Below are 23,507 nucleotides of genomic sequence, written 5' to 3'. Positions count from 1 at the left end.
TATCTTTTACTCTCTTGGTCTTTATTATGTTCTACTTTTGGAGAGATTTCCCTATTTTAATCTTCCTACTCTTTTTTTCATTTTGATTATCATATTTTCAATATCCATCAATGCCTTGTTTTCTATCTTTCTCATAGCGTCCTTTCATGGTTTGTGTATATATATATATATGAAATACATAAAAATACACATTTATATATATAAATATATATAAATACATATAAACTTTTCTTCTATTCTCTCATTTTAGAGGCTCTCCCTAAATGTCTTGTGATCCTTGGCTGTCAATTCGTGTTTAAGAGTTGAGCCCTCAAAAGCTGAGTGGAAGCGTTGGATGGAAAGGCAGAGCTTGCCAACTAGTGGCTTCACTGTAGAGTGATTGGGCAGCGACTGCCTTTTTGTGGGAGGACATCCAAATGTCAGTATACAGGGGAATTTCCTCTAGTGACCTTTACTTATTCAAGGATAGAATCCCTTAGCCTGCCTGCACATATTTTGGGATTGGGGGTAGGCTGGCTGGGTTCCTGCCATTCCATATATAGACTTTCACTTGATCCCTCCATTTTCTGTCATGTGCCTCATCCCACCCTCTACTATACCCAGTGTTCCTAGTGCCCCGAGTGTGTCTGATCCAGTGTCTTCAGAGACTACAGCTTTTGTTTCCTGGGCACAGAAAGGGTGGATGGAACGGTTGCCTGGCTAGCTGCATGGGATGAAGGAAATGTGGGAACCTACTCCTCCACGTACATACTTTCAATTCCTGTTTTCCTGTATCTTACCCCCTAACGTCTGTGGTACCTGGTATTTTTAAGTCCTAAGCCTTCCCAGAATTCTCTTGGGGCTAACTGGCTCACTTTTCTTTGGCATTTCCTTCACTCTTCTAAATTGACACACACTCCTCCACTGACTTCCCATCTTCAAAAAATGTGTTGACAGCTCTCATCCACTAAGGTCTCCTTTCCTATTTTCTTAGTTTGTGTGGACTTGTACACTTCTCTCTCTTCTCTTTTCTCTCTCTCTCATTGTTTTGTTTTAATTTCTTTACTGTTGTTTTAATGGGGCTTCGACAGAGAGAGAGAGAGAGAGAGAGATAATCACATGTGGTCAATCTGCCATGTTTAACGAGAAGTCAAGCTGTGGTTAAAATGTAGTTTTCTTTACCTCATGCTGAACTAAACATGGCCTTAAAATATACCCTTGATCTTCTAAATAAAAATAGCATTATACTTGGATAGGTGACATGCTTTCACTACCAGATTTCAAAGACAGACTTGAATTTTGATGGGGATTTAAATGTATTTAGCACTTTCTGACACTGAACATGGTAAATAAGTAAACAAATGAATCGATAAATAAAAAGAAATTTGCTATAATGTATAGTCTCAGTTTAACACTTCAGATCCCCTTTTTACCCTTTCTCCCCTGCTCTGGGCCCCTGGAGATAGACTTCTATGGACTGTATCACCCAGGCTTCCTTGACCCTTGGCTTCCAGTGGATTTGGCCAATGGGAGGTATCAGTGGGGGAGGGAGGAGGATTAGAGAGTTGGGAGGAAAGAGAGGTCTGGATATTTATTTCTCCAGCTCCCTCTCTGCCAGGTCACATTTGGCAATGATGGTGTTCCTCTATTTTGTGCCACACCTTCTGTTGGGTTGTCCCTTTCCAACAGCCTCAGTTTTTACCAGACTGTTCTCCTTCCCACTTCAGGACTAGGATGGTAACAGCTTTTCCCTGCTGCTGGTTCGGGCCTGCTGCCCAATCCCCTGGTCCCCTTTACCCCACCCACACCTTCAGTTATACTTTGTGAATGTGTCCTCTGGTTGCTGCCAGGACCCTGGCTGACACAAATGCTATAATAGAGCTATCTCATTATAGTCCAGGTACTTTTGGACAGAGTACTTTACCTGATGGGTCACAGTTTCTGTGTGTGAAAAAGTGCTGATGTGGTGAAAGGTGGTCTGGTCTCTTGCCTGAGAGCCCCTTCCAGTGCTGACATCTGCACTTCTGTATGATGCAGTGGTGGTCCATAGCCAGCATGAGCTCCAGTTCTCTCTCCTGACTTTGTGGACCACTGTGGATAACCCTGAGTGGTAGATGATCACGAAACATTTTCTTTCTTCCTTTGTGAGGCAGTTTGCTGGAGTAAAAACAATACAGACTTTTGGAGTCAAACCAGGGTTCAAATTCAGACTGTTACTTCCTTGTTGAATGACCTTGTGTACATTACTAAACGTCTCTAAGTCTTGGGTTCTTCATCTTAAGATGAGGGTGTATGATGAACACTGTTGGTTACCTGTCCAATAGCCATTTTCTTCTTCTCTGTTACAAGAATGCTGGTTTCCATAAGGTATGGAGTGGAACTTTTAGTTGGGTGTTGTGATACTTGCAGCTTGTGGTGGACACTACTAGTGTTTACTAACATCTGTTTCTTCCCTTCTGGGAGTGTGAAAGACTAACTTCCAAGTCCTCTTGTAGTTAGGTGGGACTGTGTAAGTACCTTCCCTGCTTAATTAAGGCCTTGCTACCATTTCAATATCTTCTTTACCTTGTATTCAGAAATGTCCTTTGAAATCCACATACTTAATGACCATGAGGGAAAACGGCCTGTGTCACTTCTCGGCTGAAGCAGAGAAGAGCACGTGTGCCATCTCTGTGTGCTCTCTTCTCCCTGCTGTGGCAGCTGGCGGCACTACTCGTGGTAGAGCCTTCATCAGTCAGAGTCCCTAAGTGACCATGAAGAGCATAGAGCCTCATCAACTTGCAATGAACATGTAGCATTAGTGAGAACGAACTGTTGTCATGTTAAGCCAGTGGAGTTTTGAGGTTAATTTGTCAGTTAATGGACAGCTGAAAGCCTCCCTATGGGCATAGGACATTATCTTCCTCAAAGGGTTGTATGAATTAGACTTTCTGGATTTGGTTCCTAGCTCTGTTATTTATTAACCTCTGTGACCTTGGTCAAGTTACTTAAACTTTCTGTGCCTTGGTTTCCTCATCTGTAGCACAAGGTTAAGCATAGCTCCTCCCGTGTGGAGTTGGTGTGTGTATTGAAGAAATTAGTATACATGGAGGACTTAGAACAGGGCCTGGCAGGCAGTACGTGCTATGTAGTGTTTGCTGTCAGAAAGTATATATTTCAGAGTGTCCAGCACAGCATGTGGCCCTCATCAACAACTGTCGCTGGAACCTTTATTGCTGTTGTAAGCATTAGAATGCTCCATGGAAAGTCTTGGCACATAGTGGCCATTTTAATATGCAGTCCCTATTATTTGGTGATTGCGCTTTTGTGCTTACATTTTTTTAAAAAATTATTTATTTATTTATTATTTTTGGCTGTGTTGGGTCTTTGTTTCTGTGCGAGGGCTTTCTCTAGTTGCGGCGAGCGGGGGCCACTCTTCATCGCGGTGCGCGGGCCTCTCACTATCGCGGCCTCTCTTGTTGTGGAGCACAGGCTCCAGACGCGCAGGCTCAGCAGTTGTGGCTCACGGGCCTAGTTGCTCCGCGGCATGTGGGATCTTCCCAGACCAGGGTTCGAACCCGTGTCCCCTGCATTGGCAGGCAAGTTCTCAACCACTGCGCCACCAGGGAAGCCCCCTTGTGCTTACATTTGAATATATGCTCCTCATCTGTTAGGTCTCTTAGAATGAGATAAGCATTGCTCTCTAAGACTTCCTTTACAACATAGGAGTCATTAAGTGTGTGGATTTCAAAGGACATTTCCGAATACAAAGTAAAGAAGATATTGAAATGGCAGCAGAGCCTTAATTATGTGGGGAAGGTACTCATCAGAAGTGGCACTACCCATAAGGTTGAAGGCAAAGCGACCCACAGAGAATCTGCTCTTGGATAACGAACATTTGACTGCATTTGTCACTTCCAGTCCTTAAACACTGTCTGTCCACGCTCTTTGTTTTGCAGCTGAGGGAACTTACGCCCCCGGAGAGGGGAAGGGGCTGGTCTGGAAAAACAGAGTCTGTCAACAGCATAGGCAGGACTAGAGCCCAGGTTTCTTAACTCCGAGTTCACTGGTAGGTAGAAAAAGCCAGGTTTGATCTTTTAACATGTGTGCCGTTTGGAAACTAACGCTGAGCAGGCAAAACTCTGGACTTGATGAGAAAATTAAAATAAGGCTGCTTTCTAGTCTGCGCTTTGCACAGCTCCTCATCTGTTTTGTTGGTGCTGGATAGCCCATGCCTTTGACTACATCAGAAGAAGCTTAATATTCTATCTTAATGTGTCGTCATTGGCTGTAAGAGTGTCCTGTCCATTCTGGCTTTTGGGTGGCCTGACCAGAATCACCACGGGCTTCGCTTCTTAGCCAACTAGAGGAAGGCAGAAATGAAAGCGGCCTGCCAGTGTGTTTTCTTTGTGTGCCTCTCCTTGGACACAAACACAGGAGGGGGGTTTCTATGGAGCAGCTAGTCTCCCCCCCATTTCGGATTTTGCTGAAGCAGGTAGTTGAACTCTTTGAGGAAGTCTGGGTTTTCTCTGTCTCGGGAAATTACTGATAACATCAGAGCCAGAAAGAGGTGAGTAAAATGGGCAAGAAAGAAAATTCATAAAAGTCACGCCAAGATTCAGATTTATAACCCCACCCAGTTCTCCCCCAGCAGTCCTTTCAGCTGTGACTTGCTTCCCAGGAAGCAGAAAACAATAGTCTACTGATTGAATTTCAGGCTAAACTTCAGGCAATTAAAAGTAAGGGAAGTAAAACCTAGTTACATTTAGAATCAAAGTCCAGATATCTCCATTGGGAGGCATAGTCTGTGTGTATACTTTGCAAGGTGGGCCTAGTTCTGAAGCCAAACTTGGAAGTGCATTCGTTTCGGTAATTAATCTCTCGCTCCAAGTTTCTAGCTTGTCTTTTTGGAGTTAATCACCTCCAGGAAAGTGCAAAGGTCTTATAAGTGAAGAGAAGGAAAAGCATATTAATTGTAACTGGACTAGGTCCGTATCATGAGAACTGGAAAAACCTGAGATCTTGGGATGAAGGGAAAGCCACCGGACAGCTGGATTTTAAGGTAGGGAACATGGGGTAAAGACTCCGTTGTTACTTCATGATCCCCCCTGCCACCCCAGCAGAATTTAACTGTCTCTTTTGCTTAGCTTCCCAGAGTAGGTACCATATTATTTAGAAAAGTATACTCATTTATCTGAAGTTCTCTAAACGCATAACAACTGCCACTTGTAAGTCATTTTTATCTTTCTCTGGTAGCCCTGTCTCTTATTCTTCTCTCTAGCACTCATTCCTTTGGTCAACGAATATATACCAGAGGGCTAGGGGTCGGCCAGACGCAGCGCCAGCACCATGGGTATCATGGTGACTGAGACGGTGTCCCTCTTGTGTATTGCTATGCAATAAACCAACCTCAAAACTTAGTGGCTCGATGCAACAACCATTTTACAATATTCCATACTTCAGGAATTCATTCAGGGCTTAGCTGGGTGATTCTTGTCATTGACAGAGATCACTCAACGGTATTTAGCTGGAAGATGGGCTGGTCTCGTGAGCCCATCACCATAGCTTTGCTCATGTCTGGTGCCTTGGCGGATGGCTGGAAGGCTAGGCTCAGCTGGCCCTCTCAGCCAGAGCACCTACACCCAGCGTGGGGTGTCAGTGCGATTGGTGTTCTTTTTTTTTTCTCAAAGTACTAAATTCATTAACTTGAGATGTCGGGTTTTCTTTCATTAATAGTAATCTTTTATTTATTTATTTATTTATTTTTATATTTATTTTTGGCTGTGTTGGGTCTTCGTTTCTGTGCGAGGGCTTTCTGTAGTTGCGGCTAGCGGGGGCCACTCTTCATCGCCGTGCGTGGGCCTCTTCACTATCGCAGCCTCTCTTGTTGTGGAGCACAGGCTCCAGACGCGCAGGCTCAGTAGTTGTGGCTCACGGGCCTAGTTGCTCTGCGGCATGTGGGATCTTCCCAGCCCAGGGCTCAAACCCGTGTCCCCTGCATTAGCAGGCAGATTCTCAACCACTGCACCACCAGGGAAGCCCAACGATTGGTGTTCTTATGTGGAAGCTCTGGGCTCTAAGAGCTAGTGTTCTAGTGATCCAGGTGGAAGATTCATGGCTTTTTATGACCCAGCCTCTGATGTCCCAGAAAGTCATTTCCACTGCATTCTCTTGGCCAAGTAAGACACTAAGGGCCAACCCAGATTCAAGGGGAGGTGATTACATTCCACTTCTCAGTGAAAGAAATAACAATGACTTGGCAGATGTCTTTAACACCACAGACAGAGCTGCTCTCCTTGAGAAGATTGTACGCCATTGGAGCAGGGAGCAAACTGGTCAACAAACAATCCAGGCCACCTTGAAGAAATGACTAGAAAGCCTGTTGAGTTGTACAGGACTGCTGTTTCATGACTAAGCAGCAGAGAGCGTAGGGTTGTTCCCCTGTGTTCTCCTGGAGAGTTCCTGTGACGCCCCCTACCCCTTGCTCAGTGTTCCATATTGCACCCGAAAAACCAGCCAACTCTGCTGGCTAGCACATGCTCACAGGGCATGGTGCACAGCCTCGTGTCCACCGCAGCGGCCTCCATCATTCTGATTGGCTAAAATCCAATTGTTTGACTGAGATGAGGGTTTGCTAAGTGATTACTAATTATTAGTCTTGTTCAGTCAGAATACTGGCATTGCTGTCCCATCCACTGGGACAGTTCCCCCTCTTCTTTATTTTGCTAACTTCTACTTATTCTTCAGAATTCAGTGTGAGGAGCCCCTCCTTCCTGGAAAACTTTTCTTGACCGTCCTTATCCCAGTTGGATTTAGATGTCTTCCTCTGAACTCCCTTAGCCACCCCTACCCCTGGCTTATCTCCATCATTATTATACTTATCATATTTTACTGTAATCTTTGATTTTCCGACTGCCTTCCCGCTCCCAGATACATGTCTCTCCCGACATACACGGCTCTCCCAGGTGAAGGCAGATATTGAAAGAATCATTCCAAATGCACTGAGTGTTCCCAAAATGCCCAACTCTGAGCCACACAGGTGGTGATAGGGACTGTGTCATTGTCCCTGTTGTTGCCATGGTGCCTAGTATATAATAGCACCTCCATAAATGTTTATTAAGTACATGAATGAATGGTGGTGGTGTATTAGTTGAACATGTAGGTAAACTTACGTCACCCGAATGTCATTTTTTTACTGTTAGAGCCCTCCCTAAGACTTTACCAAGCCGGGCCATGATCCAGTTCCATAAGGAACAATGGGGGCAGAGCCAACATCTGGGCCCAGCCCAACCCCTTTCTTGCCAGCCAGATTATGCCTGCCTCTGTCTATCCCTGGGTCAGTCTGATGTCTGGAGCTGCAAGGTGGTACCTCTCACGTCAAGGTTTGGTCTTCTCCCTTGTTAACCCTTGACTTCAGCCATCATGACCCTGTTGATGGATGAACTTCAGTGTCCTGCTGCCCATGTCCTGTCCTTTGGAATAATTTTCGGCAGCCCTTGACTGGGGACCGTGTCCTAGACCTGTCCTGAGCAGACATGCCTTGCCCTCTACCACCTTCTGGTGGACCTAGCTGACAGCTCTATTGATCGGTTCTGGTAGATTCTCCTTCCAGTACTGGCTTTTCCTGCACAGAATGTGATTTCTAGATCCTAGTTTCATAGAACAAAAAAGGCATAGTCTTTGGAATCAGACATAATTGGCTTTGTAGGGACTCTTCTACTTGCTAGTTTTATCTCTCTGAGCCTAATTTTCTCAGCTGTAAAAATGGGGGTAATAATCACAACTTGGTAGAGTGTTTTAACTGTAGTGCCTGCCATGTAATTGCTAAGAAAAAGGCAGTTCCCTCACATGTTCCATAATGGTGTATTGACTTTTGTATTCAAAGCAGACATTGATGCCTTTCCCTTCGGTACGTCATTTTCTTTTAGGGTGTTTTCGTAGATGGTGACGGTGATTTCCTTCTGGGGCTCGCCTTGACCACACCATTACCAGAGCTTCTGGACTCTGGTCACATGGCATGTGTTGTATCTGTCACTAAGATGGGATTGAGTCAACATATAGGGCATAAGTAGCCATCATTGTTTAAGTGACCATTGTCGCAATAGATTTTTAGAAAATTTATTAGACCTTTTTCAAGAGCATATGCAAGAACATAATGTACACTGAAGAACCCAATTATCAAAGCAGTCTGTAGTACGGTTTTCCAGAGAAACAGAACCAATAGGAGAAGTTCCACAATCTGCCACGTTCAAGCTGGAGACCTGGATAAAGCCGGAGGTGTAGTTTGAAGGCCTGAGAACCAGGAGAACCAAAGGCAGGAGAAGACCGATGCCCCAGCTCAATCAGTCAGACAGAGATTGAATTCAACCTCCCTCTGCCCTTTTGTACTATTCAGGCCCTCATTGGCTTGGATGATGTCCACCCACATTGGGGAGGGCCGTCTTCTTTACTCAGTCTACCCATTCAAATGCTAATACCTTCCAAAAACACCCTCACAGATACACTCAGAAACCATGTTTAATCAGATATCTGGTCATCTGATAGCCCAGTCAATTTGACACATAAAATTAACCATCACACTGCCAGGAAACTCCATTTGCTCCCTCCCTCATGTTCTGCCCAGCAAGGTATTTTCAGCTAGACCTGTAGGCATCTAGATCAGGCTTGCTCGGAATTAATTTGCAGCAAGGTAGGAAGGGAATAGATACAGGTACCTGCAATTTGGGCAGCACTGCCCTTAGGGTCAGGGTCAAGGGCAGGGGCCTTGACTTGTTCTCTGGCCTGCCTTGTTTGCTTAGGTAGGACAGCCTTGCTGGTCTATCTGGCCTGTGAGTATCTTGTGCTGTTCCTTCAACATTTTCACTATTCACAGTCGCTGACGTCTATCCTTATTATATGCTTTCTTGTTGTAAAAGAAAACACGTGATAAAAATGCAAATAAAATAAGCATATTAAGTGAAATGTAAGTCCCCTTCTCCTAGTGATCCTATGTCCCCTAGTTCCCTCCTCCAGAGGCAACTGGTACAGCCACCTTCTTGGGGTTCCCTCCAGAGTGAGTCTTACACACATAAGCATAAATGTAGATATTTGCAAGGTCTTGGGGCTTATCATCTGACTCTGCTCACCAGTTTGCATCCTTTGGCTTTCTGTTCATTTCTCTGGAATCATCTCTCTCTGCTACCCTGTTGTGGCTTCATCATTCTCTACTTCTCACCTGCTCTCAACCTGCTGCCCTGACCTAGTAAGACCTTTATCTGGAACAGGAAGAAGTAGAATTCATCGTTTAGAAAGAAAAAAGCATTTCTAGTTTCTATTTCCATTCTGTGTTGTCTAACCCTGCAAAATTAAATTACGCCTGTTCATCTGCCACTGACTCACTGCATTCCATGAGCAAAGCCATTTGCATTTTTCTTCACAACAACATCTTTCTCCTCAGGATGCTCTGGCAACTAATATTTTAAAATTCTCAGAAAAAGTCATAATAATAAAGCCTTTCCATCCTCAGCGTCTAGCAATTGAATTGAAACCAAAGCATAAAGAAGTATTATTGAAGAAGCTAAATAGTTTACAAACTCAGCAATGCCACGTAGAAGATTAAATCCAGTCGATTGGGAATTCATTTAGGGCACATCTGCATTCTTTGTTTCTAGACGTGGCCACATGCACAGTTCACCAAATGCATCTTCAGAGAGTAAGATATGTTGAGGTATTTAGAAAATGGTAGCATCATACTGATAAAGGAGCAATTAGTTCTATCTGGGGAGGTGATAAATCCCTACAGAACACTGGGCTAGACTTTGAAGGTTGTGTGGGAGTTTCTCAGATAGGCAAGAGAGGGAAGGGCATTCAAAGCAGAAGGAAAAAATATCAGAAGAGTGCAGAATTGCAAAAGTGCCCTGGCGTATTCTGACAAAGGTGAAGAGTCCATTTTGACTAAGGCATGAAGTGGAAAAGTAGGCGAAAGACAGGCTTTGAAAGACACATTCTGTGCTAAGAAATTTGGATTTTTTTTCCTGTAAGGTAACAGGAGGGCCCTGGAGAGCTTTAAGTATGGAAGTGATGTTGCCAATTTAAAAAATTTTAGATTATCATGGCAGCAGTGTGGAAATCTGATGGAGGGAGAGGGACTGCAAGCTGGGGTACCAGTTACCAGCTGTTTCTTTTGTTAGTCCCAAGTGAGAAAGGATGGGGGCTTGAGCCTGGGCAGGGACAGTGGGGATAGAGAGGAGGAGTGCATTTAGATGACCTGACGGGCTACCTGTGGTGGCTGGGGAGGGGAGTGGAGGAAATGAGAGGATGGAAGATGGAGGACGGGAGTGAGGGTGGAAATGAGCCCACAGAATTTCAGAGTTGGAAGGGGCCGCGAAGATCAGCTATCCTAGGCTAACTAAGTCCTTTCGGTTTCATCCCTACGTGTGATGGTCTTCTTTGAATATGTCCAGTGACAGGGTGCCCATTATATCTCATGGCAGCTTACTTCATCTACAGGTTGTTCTATTAAAAGTTCTTCTTTAGGCTGCACCAAAATCCATCAACTAGTATCTTCTACTGCTTGGTCCTAGATTAAATTCCCTGGGCCCCCCGGGCCAAGGCTAATCCTTTGCCAATGTGAAAGCTCTTCACATACTTAAAAACAGCTTTCATATACTTCTGTGTCTGCTCTTGTCTAGAGTAAACATTTAAAGTTCCTTCAGCTGGTCATCAAAGGACATTGTTTTCTACCCATCTATCATCGGAGAGGGCACAAAAGGCTTCCTGTGGAGTAAAGTGTGTCAGTTTCTTCCCTTGTGATTTTTTACTCGTCCAGATAAACTCAATGAAAGGAACCTCATATTAAAGTCAACTTGGAAAGGAATAATATGGAAGTATTTGAGAAAGAGGTAATAAAGGCCAGTCTGGTAACACGATTTCAGAAGCTTAAGCCTTGAATCGGTTAGGGTTGGTAGTGATACCATTAACGTGGATATCAGAAAACAGGAGATGACTCTCACTATGACTTGCAGAATGCAAATGTTAGGAAACCACAGACTCTGGAGTAGGAAAGGCCTTTAGAGATGAGCCGTTCCAAGTCCATCATTTTACACATGGGAAGAGTGAGGTTTGAAGGGGCAAGAGACGTGCCCAATGTCCCACAGCTGGTCATTGGCAGAGCAAAGACTAACCTAGGACTTCTGATTTCTAATTCAGTGCTTTTCTCCTATACCATGTGTTCCCTTAATTTGGAAGGCAAGCAAGGGCCAGCTAATAAAGGATACTCTTTTACTATCTTCTCTCTAATCACTGTCAGCAAATTATATTTCACTCTGAAATATATTTCAAAGGGTATGTAATTATGTAAGAAAGTCTTTGAGATTCTTGTATTGCTCTCCAAAGCACCCCTGCCACATTCACCAAAGACTTAGCAGTTCACGTCACTTTGAGTTTTGAATTGATGTGAACATCAGTGAGGATAAGTCCCCATTAGGGCAAGAATTTGTACACTGAATGTTTTAATCACATGGGAATGTTGGTAAGACATTTAGAAATAGGAATGGAAAAGTTGGCCAATAATGCATATTATTGTGTGATGAAACTACTGATGCCCTGTAATCATACTGTTGCAATATCAGTATAAATAGAAATTCAAAATGGTAGAATGCCTCCTGCCATGTGAGCAGTGTACGTGAGTTTTCAAGTGTTGAAAATCGGGAGCTATTGCTAAGATTCTGGGGTATCAGAGACATGGCACACACTCTGAAGGCATTCCGTGGATACTTTTTATTTGAAAAAAAAAAGGGTGCCAATCTCCAGATTTCATATTTATGTAGTCCCCCAAAAGTTCACAGTAGCAGACCTCCCATGAATATAGGTCCCTCTCAAGCTGAGGGCTTCCAGGTGGAAATTACAGTAACTGAGACGAGCCACTGGCCTTGTGTGAAGATGTCCTGCCCCTGGTTCTGTCTCTGTGATGGACTTTCAGAGCTAAGTGAGGACTTAGCAGCGTGACCAGATGATAATCTTCAGACGAAATGAATGTAGCACAGTGCAAAAGCTCTATAGTCATTTTACCAGAAACCAGTGCATGTTGGTCCATCAAGAGGGCATCCCAGGGCTTCCCTGGTGGCGCAGTGGTTGAGAGTCCGCCTGCCGAGGCAGGGGACACGGGTTCGTGCCCCGGTCCGGGAAGACCCCACATGCCGCGGAGCGGCTGGGCCCGTGAGCCATGGCCGCTGAGCCTGCGCGTCCGGAGCCTGTGCTCCGCAACGGGAGAGGCCACAGCGGTGAGAGGCCCGCGTACCGCAAAGAAAAAAAAAGAGGGCATCCCACTCCAAGATAGAGAAAGGAGGGACCATTTTGAAAACATGCTTCTGTAGGGTTATTCAAGAGTCTGCTATCAGAACTTCTTCACAAATATCCATCGCCAATATGTTTAGACATCAGTAGAATAATCTCAGTATCTGTGGATGAATGATCTTTTGAAAAGTCCATTTAAACTCAGATACAGGTTATAGTTTCCAGAAAATGTGTACCTGTGAAACGTTCACGGGAAAATTACCATCTGAGAGAAAGGATTATAAAAAACCTGCTAAATGCCCTTTTAAAAAATGGGCCTAACTCTATGTTTCAATCCTAAAGGATGGCCTGCCATTTCAAATCCATGCCATAATTTATATGCTATTGATTTTATTGTCACACTTTGAAAATACTCTGTCCTGTGTGTTTATGATGGCCATAAATGTTCAGAATAACATTTGGAGACCAAGTCACTATTCAGAGTAAGGGAAATAGAGGCCTATGTAGAGAGGTTAGAGCCCATTAATGGGCCCAGTGTTTAGACCTAAGAAACCTACGTAAGACAGCTTGTCTTGAAAAGCAAGCAAAAGAAGCTCTCAAAGTGACTCTGTTTAAAAGTCCACATTTTGTCCTGTCCAGGAATCCTTAAATGGTATATGTTTGTAAACGGAATTGACACTCAAGCATCCAGCCACAGCCCGCCCTCCGTGTATGCTGAGGATGTGGAACCCATGGATACAAGTGGCAGGCTGTACTTCGCCATTTTATATAAGGGACTTGCGCATCCCCGGATTTGGGTATCTGCGGGTGGGGGTGGGTACCGGGGGACAACTGTATACTAGGCATCAAAACTCTCTGGGTGAGCAGATTATAGCTTTGGCACGTTAGCACGTCCAGAGCACAGTAACTCCCCACTATAGACCTGGAGCTGTTTGCATCATCAAGTCAGTGCCTGGGGACTCACTGGTTCCAGTTGTATTGGTGCTAGCTGGGGAGTCAATATGTTGCTTAACCCAGACTAGCTAAGGGGCTTTGCTCCTGGGAAGGGGTAGGAGGGAAAGTGAGTGTTTTGCTCCCATTTTCCTCGTAGTACATTAGAAACAAAGCACAAAGTTGGCTGGAATCGGTGTTAGCATTGCCCAAAGCAGCTGAACTCTGATTTAACCAGATGCCATAACTATAGCAACAGGGAAATACTGGAATTTTGAGATTAACCATGCTACTGAAATTTACTAAATATAGCACACTTTGTGGTGAGGTGCATATTATAGGTATTTCCTTTATTTTTCAAATGACAGTGTAAGTCAGGCTATGGAAGGAAAGTTAATTTATTATATATAATGGCTGCTGAAGTCTCCCTACTCCCTATTGATCTATATCTAGAAATGTGTGTTTTGAAACCAAATGAGATAAATCAGCTTGATTGTCCAAGGCATGGATGGAAATTGGGCTACCATAAAGGCTATCTTCAGATTTGTACCGGTGTTGGAATATTCATCTTTGGGATTTAATGGAAATAACTTCGGGCTGAGTTAGGAGCCCTGAGTCCCAGCCTCCATTATTAAATCACTGTGCGATCTTGGGCAGATCTCTAAAGGGATTCTGGGTCTCAGGTCCCGCATATTTCTAGTGCTGGAAGCTGAGCTGTTCCAGCTCTCCCATTCTAGGCTTCTGGAATATTTAGGGTTAAGTTTCCCCCTGCTTTGGCTCTGGAGGGTACTTACTGACACCCTGTGGAATGAGAAGGAGAGATTCACATCACGAGATCCCTGGATCAGGGAGGTGGTGACATGTACGACTGGGGGTTTTCTTACAGGTTTTCTTCTGGTCAGGGAAGTGCTGTCTCCACTCCACAAGCCCTATAAGGAGATTGGTTATTGGCTTTGTGCTCCTTCAGTTCTCCTTTACCTCCTTTACCCACAGCTGGGCCTATGTGGCCTCCAGAGGTAGGCCATCGCCGCACTCAGCAAGGCTCTGAGCCCCATCCTGTCTGTATTCAAGGGAGACGTAAAGGGTCCAGGGTCATTGAGGCAGCGTAGCTGTAAGTTCTTCTCAGACTCTGTGCCTCAGTCCTAAGAAATCGATTCTTGATATCTTCCCGTGACCATCCCCTTGCCTTCTCCTCCACGCCCAGGAGCTCATTGCTTGTCTGTTACCCACTCTTCTTTTACCAGAGAGCCTAGGTCCCTGCCTTGGCTTCATACTAGGTGTCCCTGTCCTTGGAAAACTGGAACTCTGCTGCTCTTTTCGGTCTTCAGGTCTGAGCCTGGCCACTGCCAGACCTCTCTGGATTTGCCCATCAGCCTGCAGAGATCTTTGTCTATAGCTTGTGTCTGAGAGTCCACAATGCCTCCTCCTTCCGGTCCAGCATAGCCCCTTGTTGCTTGCTACTGGCTCTCACTGAAGCTGCTGCCTGCCTCGCCTGGACCTCTGTCTACTGCTTATTACAAGACCCTCTTAGGGTGTCCCCATCTGCTCTGTGGGGACATTGCCCTGTTACTCACTTCCAGGCCTTCCTGATGCTGCCTATTAGCCTCTACTTCTCGTATGTCATTGGAGATCCTACCCTTAGAGCCCTCCTGGGCCTGTCTGGTCTCTGGGTCCTGGATCTCCCCAGCTTGGTCTATCCCAACCCCAGCCAATTTCCAGTTAGAGCCTACAAAGTCTTTGTGGACATTTCTTGGGCCAGGTTTTCCTACCTGGGCCCATCCCTCAGGATGGAAACTCCTGTGTCCAGACTCACCCACTGTGTGCCAGTTAAAAACAGCCTCCAGTTAAAAGTGTGAGATGGACAGTGAGGGGGAATTTCTACAGAGTATCTCTGTAGCCTGTGGTAGGGAGAAGAGATGCTGTTGCGAATGTTTGAGCCAGAAAGGGAGAATTAGGTGAAAGGTGAAAAATGGCCTTGAGATCTTTTGAGAAGCAAAGTTGCATGTGAATCTAAGGTGAGATTGTTATTGTTGTTAGTAGTCAGCCTAGTAGTATTCAGTTCCTTGCAAAGGTGCATCTGGCTTAATGAAATAACCCAGGATCCCAGCCCCCATAGCAGGGGCACGCGTAGTGGCTATAGCTATACGCCTTGTGCTGAGGACTTATTCTTTCTGAACCTCAGTTTCCTCATCTGCCAAATGAGGCTTTGTGGAGATAATATCTTCGCTCATTTAAAAGCTCTCAGGGTGGTGTCAAGAATGCCAGTTAGTGGGCAGTGAACGTGAAAGTGTTTTAAGAACTGTAATGCATCCTACAGACAATTCGGTCTTCCTTGCCAGTTGGGTGGGAGCCATAGACATGGAACCTCTTGCCCAGTGTTGGTGGACAGCAAAGATTGGGATCAGTGAGGGAATAGCAGGTCAGAAATAAGGCAAGTGGTGTGACACGGAGCCAGAGAAGACTGGGGAGATAGAATACAAAGCCAAGTGCTTTAGGGAGCCAGCAGAGCCGGCGCACAGGGAAGTTTGAAGGAGAGGAATTTCCTGAGTGGAGAGGAATTTCCTGAGCTAGAGCGCAGGGGCTACTGCCTTCTTTTTGTTTGCCACTTGCTGTTGCTGCTCTAGCAGCTCAGACTGAAGCTATTTTGGAAGCAGTTAATAGCAGTTAAAAGAAGAGTGGAACGAAGGTGAGGGATTATTCTTATAAGGTCTGGCAGGATTTAGGGACCAGGGAAAGGGTACAAGGCCAGTATCAGCTAGCCCAAGGTAAACCCAATTCAAAGGAGAGTGGTAAGTGGCCTAGGTGAGCAGCAAAGGCAGGCTGCATTTGGACACTGTGATGATTAACTTTATGTGTCAACTCGGCTAGGCCATGGTGCCCAGTTGTTTGGTCAAACACTAATCTGGATGTTGCTGTGACAATCTTTTTTTATACGTGATTAACATTTAAATCAGTTGACTTTGAGTAAAGCAAATTGCCCTCCATGATGCGGGTGGGCCTCATCCAATCAGTTGAAGGCCTTAGGATGAAAGACCGAGGTTTCCCAAAGAAGGAGGAATTTGGCTTCAAGACTGTAACATAGAAACCCTTCCTGAGTTTCCAGCCTGCCTGGCCTGCCCCCGCAGATTTTGAACTCAAGACCGCAGCATGAATTCTTACCTGAATTTCTTACCTGTCAGCCTGCACTACGAACTTCAGGCTTGTTAGCCCCTACAGCTATGTGAAACAAGTCCTTCAAATACTGCCCTGCTCTCCCTCTCTCCATATATATATATATATATATATATATATATATATATATATATATGTGCATGTGTGTGTATTTATATATACATGTATATGTGTATATATGTATTTATATGTGTATATTTATATATTATCGGTATGTGTATATACACATCTGTATCTACCTATCCTATTGGTCTGTTTCTCTGGAGAACCCTGACTGAGACAGACACATAAAGATGGCAGTGTAGCTTAGGGCAGAGACAGTTGCAGGATCATTGAGGGCCTTAAGTGTGTGGTCATTGTGAGTTCTTTTACTGAAGTTGTCAGTCAGTCACAAAGTATTAATTGAGTTTCTGCTCTGTCTACCAAGTGAGTATCTATTGTGCCACAGAAGCTGGTTGGTACAACCTCTATCGACGCAGATCCCTGAGAGGTCAACCCAGAGCCTCAGTGGAAGGCTCTCACTTTTACACCAGAGAAGTTTTACTCCCCTGGGAGAACATTGAAGGCTGGGTGTCCTCCACCAGGGGTTGGGGATCTGACTAGAGAGGGCTTCCAGCTCTTTCCGGCTGATAATGGGGTCAAGAAGGACTTCTGAGAGTCCTCTCACTCAGACTTAATAGAGTCAACGCCATCGAAAGTGACTGCTCGTTTGGTCTAGCTCCTCCTTATACAGATGAGCCCTGGAGAGGAGAAGCCGCTTCTCCAGGCCACACAGCAAGTTGGTGGTGCAGCCAGGCTGATCGTTCAGATGGCCAGACAATAAGTAAGGAAGGAAAGAAAGGAGAAGGAAATAGAAGTCTGAATTCCCCTTGTGGTTTTACTATAGGTCATTTGTTGAGTAATTGTCCCAAAGTTAGGAAACATTCCTATTTTTCCCAGCTGGATCACAAGGAAGGAAAAGAGAAGAGTCTGAAAAGTAAAGTAAAAGAAAATTTAAAAACGTATTTATAAGGGCCCTCACTGCTAAATCACAGAGTTGAAGATGATCAGTGTAAGTGAGTTTCATTGGAGAGCTAATTAGCTTTCCTAGGGAATTCTCTAATGGCAAGAAAGCCACAGCACTGTCCAGCCACCTTACCACCTTGACCAAAGAGTATTTGCCCTTGTTAAAATAAAGGCACACTTGGATTGCTGTTCACCAGATCTCCCTGTTTCTCCCCATATTTGCTGAGGAATTTAGTTGTCTGCCATGAGCATACTAAATTGAATTGATCAATGAAAATGCCACATGTGTTCATTTGTTTTAACTTGACTCTGATAGCTCCATCCATTAAACCTACAATGAAGTCGTAACTCTTTGAAAAAATATAAATTAAAAAACATCCTGGCAGTTCAGAGTTCGGGATGAATCAGTAAAGGTAACTCTTTCCTTTGCAGTCAGTATTGCCGCTTTGTGCCTGTGTTTTCCATTTAGGATTTGTTAGTGTAAATCCTCCTCATACATCACTGAAAGCGTTAAGATTTATATGGCAGAATATAGTCTGCATTAGGCCTTTAGGAGAAAGTGGATGACCTAATAGGGTTTTCTACCTTTAATTTGTACTGTTCTTTGTGGGAGGACATTTTAAAATAAACTCTCATATTTGGGAACGTAGTGTTCTGCAAATGGCATATATCATTACCAATATGGGATGTTTTACTGCACTTTCCATGGAGTCCCTGGGCTCCTTACTGAGATGCATCCTCATGGCAAAGCATCTTTTGTGGGCAGGAGGAGGACATTAACTTCTGATCCGCTCCTTCCCTGTTTGGAGCACAGCCCAGCTTTGATCAGCTCCTTAAAGAGCCTTCTGTTTACACCCTCTCACAGGTCTGCGGACAGTATTTGCCAAGTACATTGGAATCTTGGCCAACAGGTGCCACTGGGGCGGGGAAGGTATTCATCAGCTCCTTCCTTTCGTAGCTTTCCTTCTAGTTTTCCTCTTTTGAGGTAGTGAAAACTGCTCCAGGCTGCTTCTGTGATCTCTGTATTCTCCCCCTTTTATTTCTTTTCTTTTTATATCCTTTTCTCCCTTCTCATATACCAACTGATGGGACAATTGAGTGACTTTCATCCATTCATTCAAGCATTTACTGGGTTCTACTTCATGCAAAGCACCGTACAATAGTCTGAGGTTTTAGTTATTCTCTTCTGTCTTGTTCCTTCTTAAATTATAAATGTAATACACATTCATAGTAAAAATGCAAACAGTACAAAAGGATATGAAGTGAAGAGCCCCTTCACCTCCCTAGTCTCACTCCTTAGGCATAATCATCAGTAACAATTTCTTGTGTATCCTTCCAGAACTTTTCTATGCATACAAAAGTGTATGTATGTATACATTGATGCAACTATATACATATAGGTTCATACATACACATATATGCTTTTTCAGGAAACACTGGCTAGAGCTAGAAACAGTTTTGTAAATTCACTTCTACGTATATATATCTTGGCACGCTTTCCACGTCAGTACATGCAGTCCTGCTGATTCCCTTTAAGGCTGCATGGTTAAACGTGACTTTAGGAAAGCCTGAGGTTTTGATGAGTTTTCTATAGAGGGCACTAAAGATGGCCAATTTTTTGAATGTATAAACTCAATTTTCATTCACTGTCCTCAGGTTTCTTTTACCTTTTCTGTATATTGAGGGTGTTACCCAGTTATGCATTCCAGCACTTGAAGGATTCCAACGGCTTGCAGATGCTTCAGGGAAATCAAAATTAGCTTGATCGGTTTCCCTACCTGCACACCATTTATCCACCCTGGCCTTGGACCACTTTCAAGGGAGCTGCCAATCCAGCCTCCAGGGCTTGTCTCAACCTTGATGACAGTTTCTTTCCTCCTTTTCGTAAGAGTTTCTCCTTCAGCTTCAGCCTGTATTTTCTGGTCCAGCCTCATTGACTATAAAGTTCTTGCTTATTTGGACATGTTCTGTCCTTGCTAGTTTTCACTTGGCCATGTACAATTTGAGTCCTCCCTCAAGGAACTGCTAATTCTAGCACACCCTTATTTGAACACTTATTGTACATCAGACTTGTACGTGTCATTTCCTTTAATCCTCCCAACAAACTCATGAGGGATGTGCAATAATTATTCCCAAATGATAGATGAGGCACAGAAAAGTTAAGGACATTGTCCAAGGTCACACAGCTAGTAGGTGGAAGAGCTGGTATTTGAACCCAGGTTCATCTGACCCTAGAAGCTGTGCTTTTAACCAGCACATGTACTGTCTCCCTAAGTCAGCAAGTACTTCTTGGCTAGCCAGTCATCACAGAGCAACCCTAGTTTATCTGTGAGCCTGTGCTTCTCTAAGGACAGGCCACAACATCCACTTCCTGAGTATGTGCTGCATGCTAGGCTCTGTGCAAGAGGGTGGCGCTGAATTCTCGCATGCTGGAATAGCATATTCTTAGGAGCTAAACCATGGAGGGGATCTTGGGTGGGAGGAAGCACTTCCTGCTTACAATTCAAGCTGGAAAGGGATTCCCACATTACGAAGCCCCACAGTCCTTCCTGTGTAATACTGTTAGAAGACCTCAGGCAGAATCCGCAGCTATTGGGCATTTTTGTTTAATCTCTTCATGCTCCACCTCAGTTAAAGACACAGGCTTACAACCTCTACTTTGACCAAAACCACCAATCTACAAGAGGGAAGTGGTCTTTAATTTTATTTTCCAGATCAGAGTTCTCCACTTTCCCTACCAATGCTGCCTTCCCTGGGTGTTGCCTCTTGGAATTCAGATTGATCTGAATGAGGTGTCCAAGATAAAGTACATGGTAACTAGGAGATGATTTCTATTCTGGTCTCTCTCTCTCTCTCTCTTTTTTTTTTTTTTTGTCTCCAGTCCTGATTCTCCAACTGCCTTGCCTTCTTGTTTTGGGGATTCAGAATCTGGACGTCATGGCCCAGTCACTGAATTGGGAATTTCTAAGTCCCTTGGAGTCCAAAAGAAAGACCATTCTAGATGTCAGGTAAATGCCTTTCATTTCTTAACTGTCTGATAGAAATTGAATAGTTGGAAGAGTATTTACTTACTTATTTTCAGGTTTTCAGTCTTATTTACTTACTTATTTTCAGGTTTTCAGTTTTATTTTATTCCAAGCATGGGAAAATAAACCTGAAAATCTGGAAAGGGAAACGTCGAACCAATAGCAGTTGCCCTGGAATTGTGGGACTTTCGCAATAATAAATGTCTAGATGATGTGTTTATTCCAGTCCCAATCCAATTCAATTCAACAAATACTTGTCGAATACCTGCTGTGAAAAAGATAAAGAATGACTAAGACATGGCTCTCACCCTCCAGGAGTTCACAGTCTAACAGGGAAGTCAACATGTACACTGTTCATTCTCATACAAGGAAGATAATAATAAAGGTATATACAGAAGTTTAAACAAGGTGCTGTGGGAGTATTGGAGGAGTGAAAAATTAAATTTAGTTAGGGAATCTGGAAATATTATGTTTGAAAGAAGATTTTGAGCTTGGTTTTAAAGGGTTGATGAGACTATTACAGGAAGACATTTTAATGGCACTTTAAAAAAGATAGTTTAGGCTGAGGAACCACACAGCCTTCAGGTGTGAAAACCTAGGGGAATGGCGATCGGTCTGGAAATACAACTGGAGAGGTAAGTCTGACCGTTTATGGACTTGCTCTGCAGACAAAAGAAGCCTTGGATTACCACCCTCCCCTAAACAAAGAGGAATCTCTTCCGTATCATCACAGTCTCTGTGTGCTTCTCAGTGGCCTCTTTGTACAGACGGATGCCTTCCAGTTACATTCGTATTCATTTGATGAAGATTCTCTATATGGGAAATACTTGACTTTATAATACACAACACATGCGATTGATTTAAACAGCTCCAATGTATCAATAATGCATTTAATTTATTTCTCTCCCCAACAGTGTATGTAGCTATATGTACTTTGATTATATTGACTAAGATTACAATCCACGTTGATATAACCTGAGAGTAGTTGTTCATGATCTGGGTGGTATTGCGTTTGAAATTTATCCTACCCTGTCATTGGTTCCACTCACTTTGAGTTTATACTAAACCAGTTCTAGCTGTTACGTTAGGTTTCTCTTTTACTAGCTCTATTTATTGTCTTTCTCTGGTATTCCTATAAGAATGTCAGATGAAATTACATCAGATGCTTCTCTCTCTAAGATATGTTAACTTTGTTCCATCCTCTTTCACCATTCAGCTTGTCATCCTATCATGAACAGGAGTTAGCTTTGTTTGGTATGATTTGTGTTTGAAGAATCCATATTGACTACTGTTTATCACTTGGGTTTCCCCTAGGTACTCATAAATGACTGCCTTAATAATTGTCCCCACCGCTTACCAGATATTGAAATTAAATTTATGAGTTTAATTCCCTGAGTTCCCTGGGGATTTTTTTTTTTAAAGAAAAAGGAACAAGGCAGTCTCATGACTCACAGCAACTCTTCCATAATAAACCGGTGTGATAAAGAAAAACATTTTGCAGGAAAACAAATTTTAGTTTTAGCCTTCCAAATGATTATTATAAAAACTAACGAAATACGATTTTTTGGAAATACTAAAACACATCCTGTATCCTTGAAAACTACTTATTTATTGTGCTCACACATATTTTTAAGGGCCATAACAGATGCCTAGGCAATTGGGAATTTGGTCTTTTTATATTCAAATTGTTGTATGCTTGGAAAATAGCCCAATAATGGCACTTTTTAAAAGGTTATTTTGTAAGTACTGTCCGTCAGACATATGCTAAAGTACTGTTTCAGGTTGCTGAGGCAACCTGCCTGCCACAATTGTGGTTACTATTTATGATTTAATGATAATGCATTGACCTGAAACCCGAGTCTTACCTTCACTGAATGCAGTGCAGGCGCACTGTAGGTAGGCTGTAGGTAGACCATAGCTACCTCTAAATCTCAGTGAATGACTAGCAAGGGATTGATGCACATGTGTTAGCAAACAGTAGGATCCCTTGAAAGGGATGGATGTGTAGAACATTGAACAACACCAAGAGCTCTGGTAGAGCTTAGATTTCTATACTTCCCCAGCTAAGACTCTGTTAACTGAAGCTAGGAATATGTGGAATGACTAGTTTACATCAGTCTTGGTAGAGAAGTAACCAATTTTCTCCGACGAAAGCAGTTTGGACCCAGTAAATGAACAACATGCTGACGCTATAGTCCCTTTTCTTAGTGTTCCTTTGAAAAGTGGTAAGGCACATTTCTTTTCCGAGCCAGTACCAGCCTCTTTCCAATGGCTTGGTCTAGAGGCAAATGATGTTCAAGGGCACTTTTTTTGTGTAATCTTTTTCAATAGGTGTGACAGGTATTCCGAAATTTGTATCATAGTGCCTTATGCTTTGGTGCCTGTTAAAACTATAATGCATAGGTTTTTGTTGTTTTTACTTGTTTGTGTGAATGTTTTCATTTCAAAGACTGCCATCCAGGGCTGTGCAGCAACTGAGTGATGAGAAAATACCCCACTCTGCGATCCTGGCGTGCGCTAATATTGAGGGCGAGAGAACATGCTTAAATCGTCTTACCAATTTGACAGGAATGGTTTCATATCCGGCACACTGTGGCCCCACTCCTCGCCAGAGCAAGCCGTGGCGAGCTCCTCAGAGTTTGTTAATGGGAGGAAAGCCTTGGGTTTAGGGAGAAAGTATTTGGATAGCATTTTAAGAAGCCCTTCCATTTTTAGTAGAGTAGAAAAATCTACCTCTGAGTCCGCACTACGGTCTTTTCTCTGGATGAGTACAATGACTGTCTCTCTCACATTTTTCTGATATTTATTCTGCAAATCAGCTACATGAGTCCCTGCCACTCTCCTGAATAAGCTTCCAGGCATTACCTACGTGTTGTGTTCCTGTGGAGGGATGGCAGTAATCTCAGCTAAAATAAACCGGAGCTTCTGTGGATAAAGCGTAAAGGCAGTGAAGTGTGTGCTGTAAGATTTAACGCCTCTACAGGTAATTTTTTTTGGAGCGGGGATCTGGCATTTAATCAAATCCAGAGGCATTATGTAAATTTAATCACCTTGTAACACACTAGTAATTTTATTATCTCCTTTTCATTTGACAGTGCTTAGATGCAAGTTGAGCTTGGAATTCCAGAGGTAGAGCATTGCTGA

General features: G+C 43.6%; 1 long non-coding RNA gene across 2 annotated transcripts in view; it reads left to right on the top strand.

The window, feature by feature from the left end:
• The window catches only part of LOC132514086 (uncharacterized), a 148,221-nt gene that overhangs the window by 53,453 nt on the left and 71,261 nt on the right, over positions 1-23,507 (top strand). The window contains exons 6-8 of one of the 2 annotated variants that reach the window (XR_009538614.1): positions 3,918-4,027; positions 20,219-20,345; positions 22,813-22,969. This is a non-coding gene — a long non-coding RNA (uncharacterized LOC132514086). Of the gene's footprint in view, positions 1-3,917; positions 4,028-20,218; positions 20,346-22,812; positions 22,970-23,507 lie in introns of those variants that run through there. The other variant, XR_009538615.1, reaches the window with a different exon arrangement.

This window comes from Lagenorhynchus albirostris, chromosome X, assembly GCF_949774975.1.
Source record: "Lagenorhynchus albirostris chromosome X, mLagAlb1.1, whole genome shotgun sequence".
Classification (NCBI taxonomy): domain Eukaryota; kingdom Metazoa; phylum Chordata; class Mammalia; order Artiodactyla; family Delphinidae; genus Lagenorhynchus; species Lagenorhynchus albirostris.
Note: the sequence above shows the minus strand (reverse complement) of the source record. Positions and strands in the feature narration are given on the sequence as shown.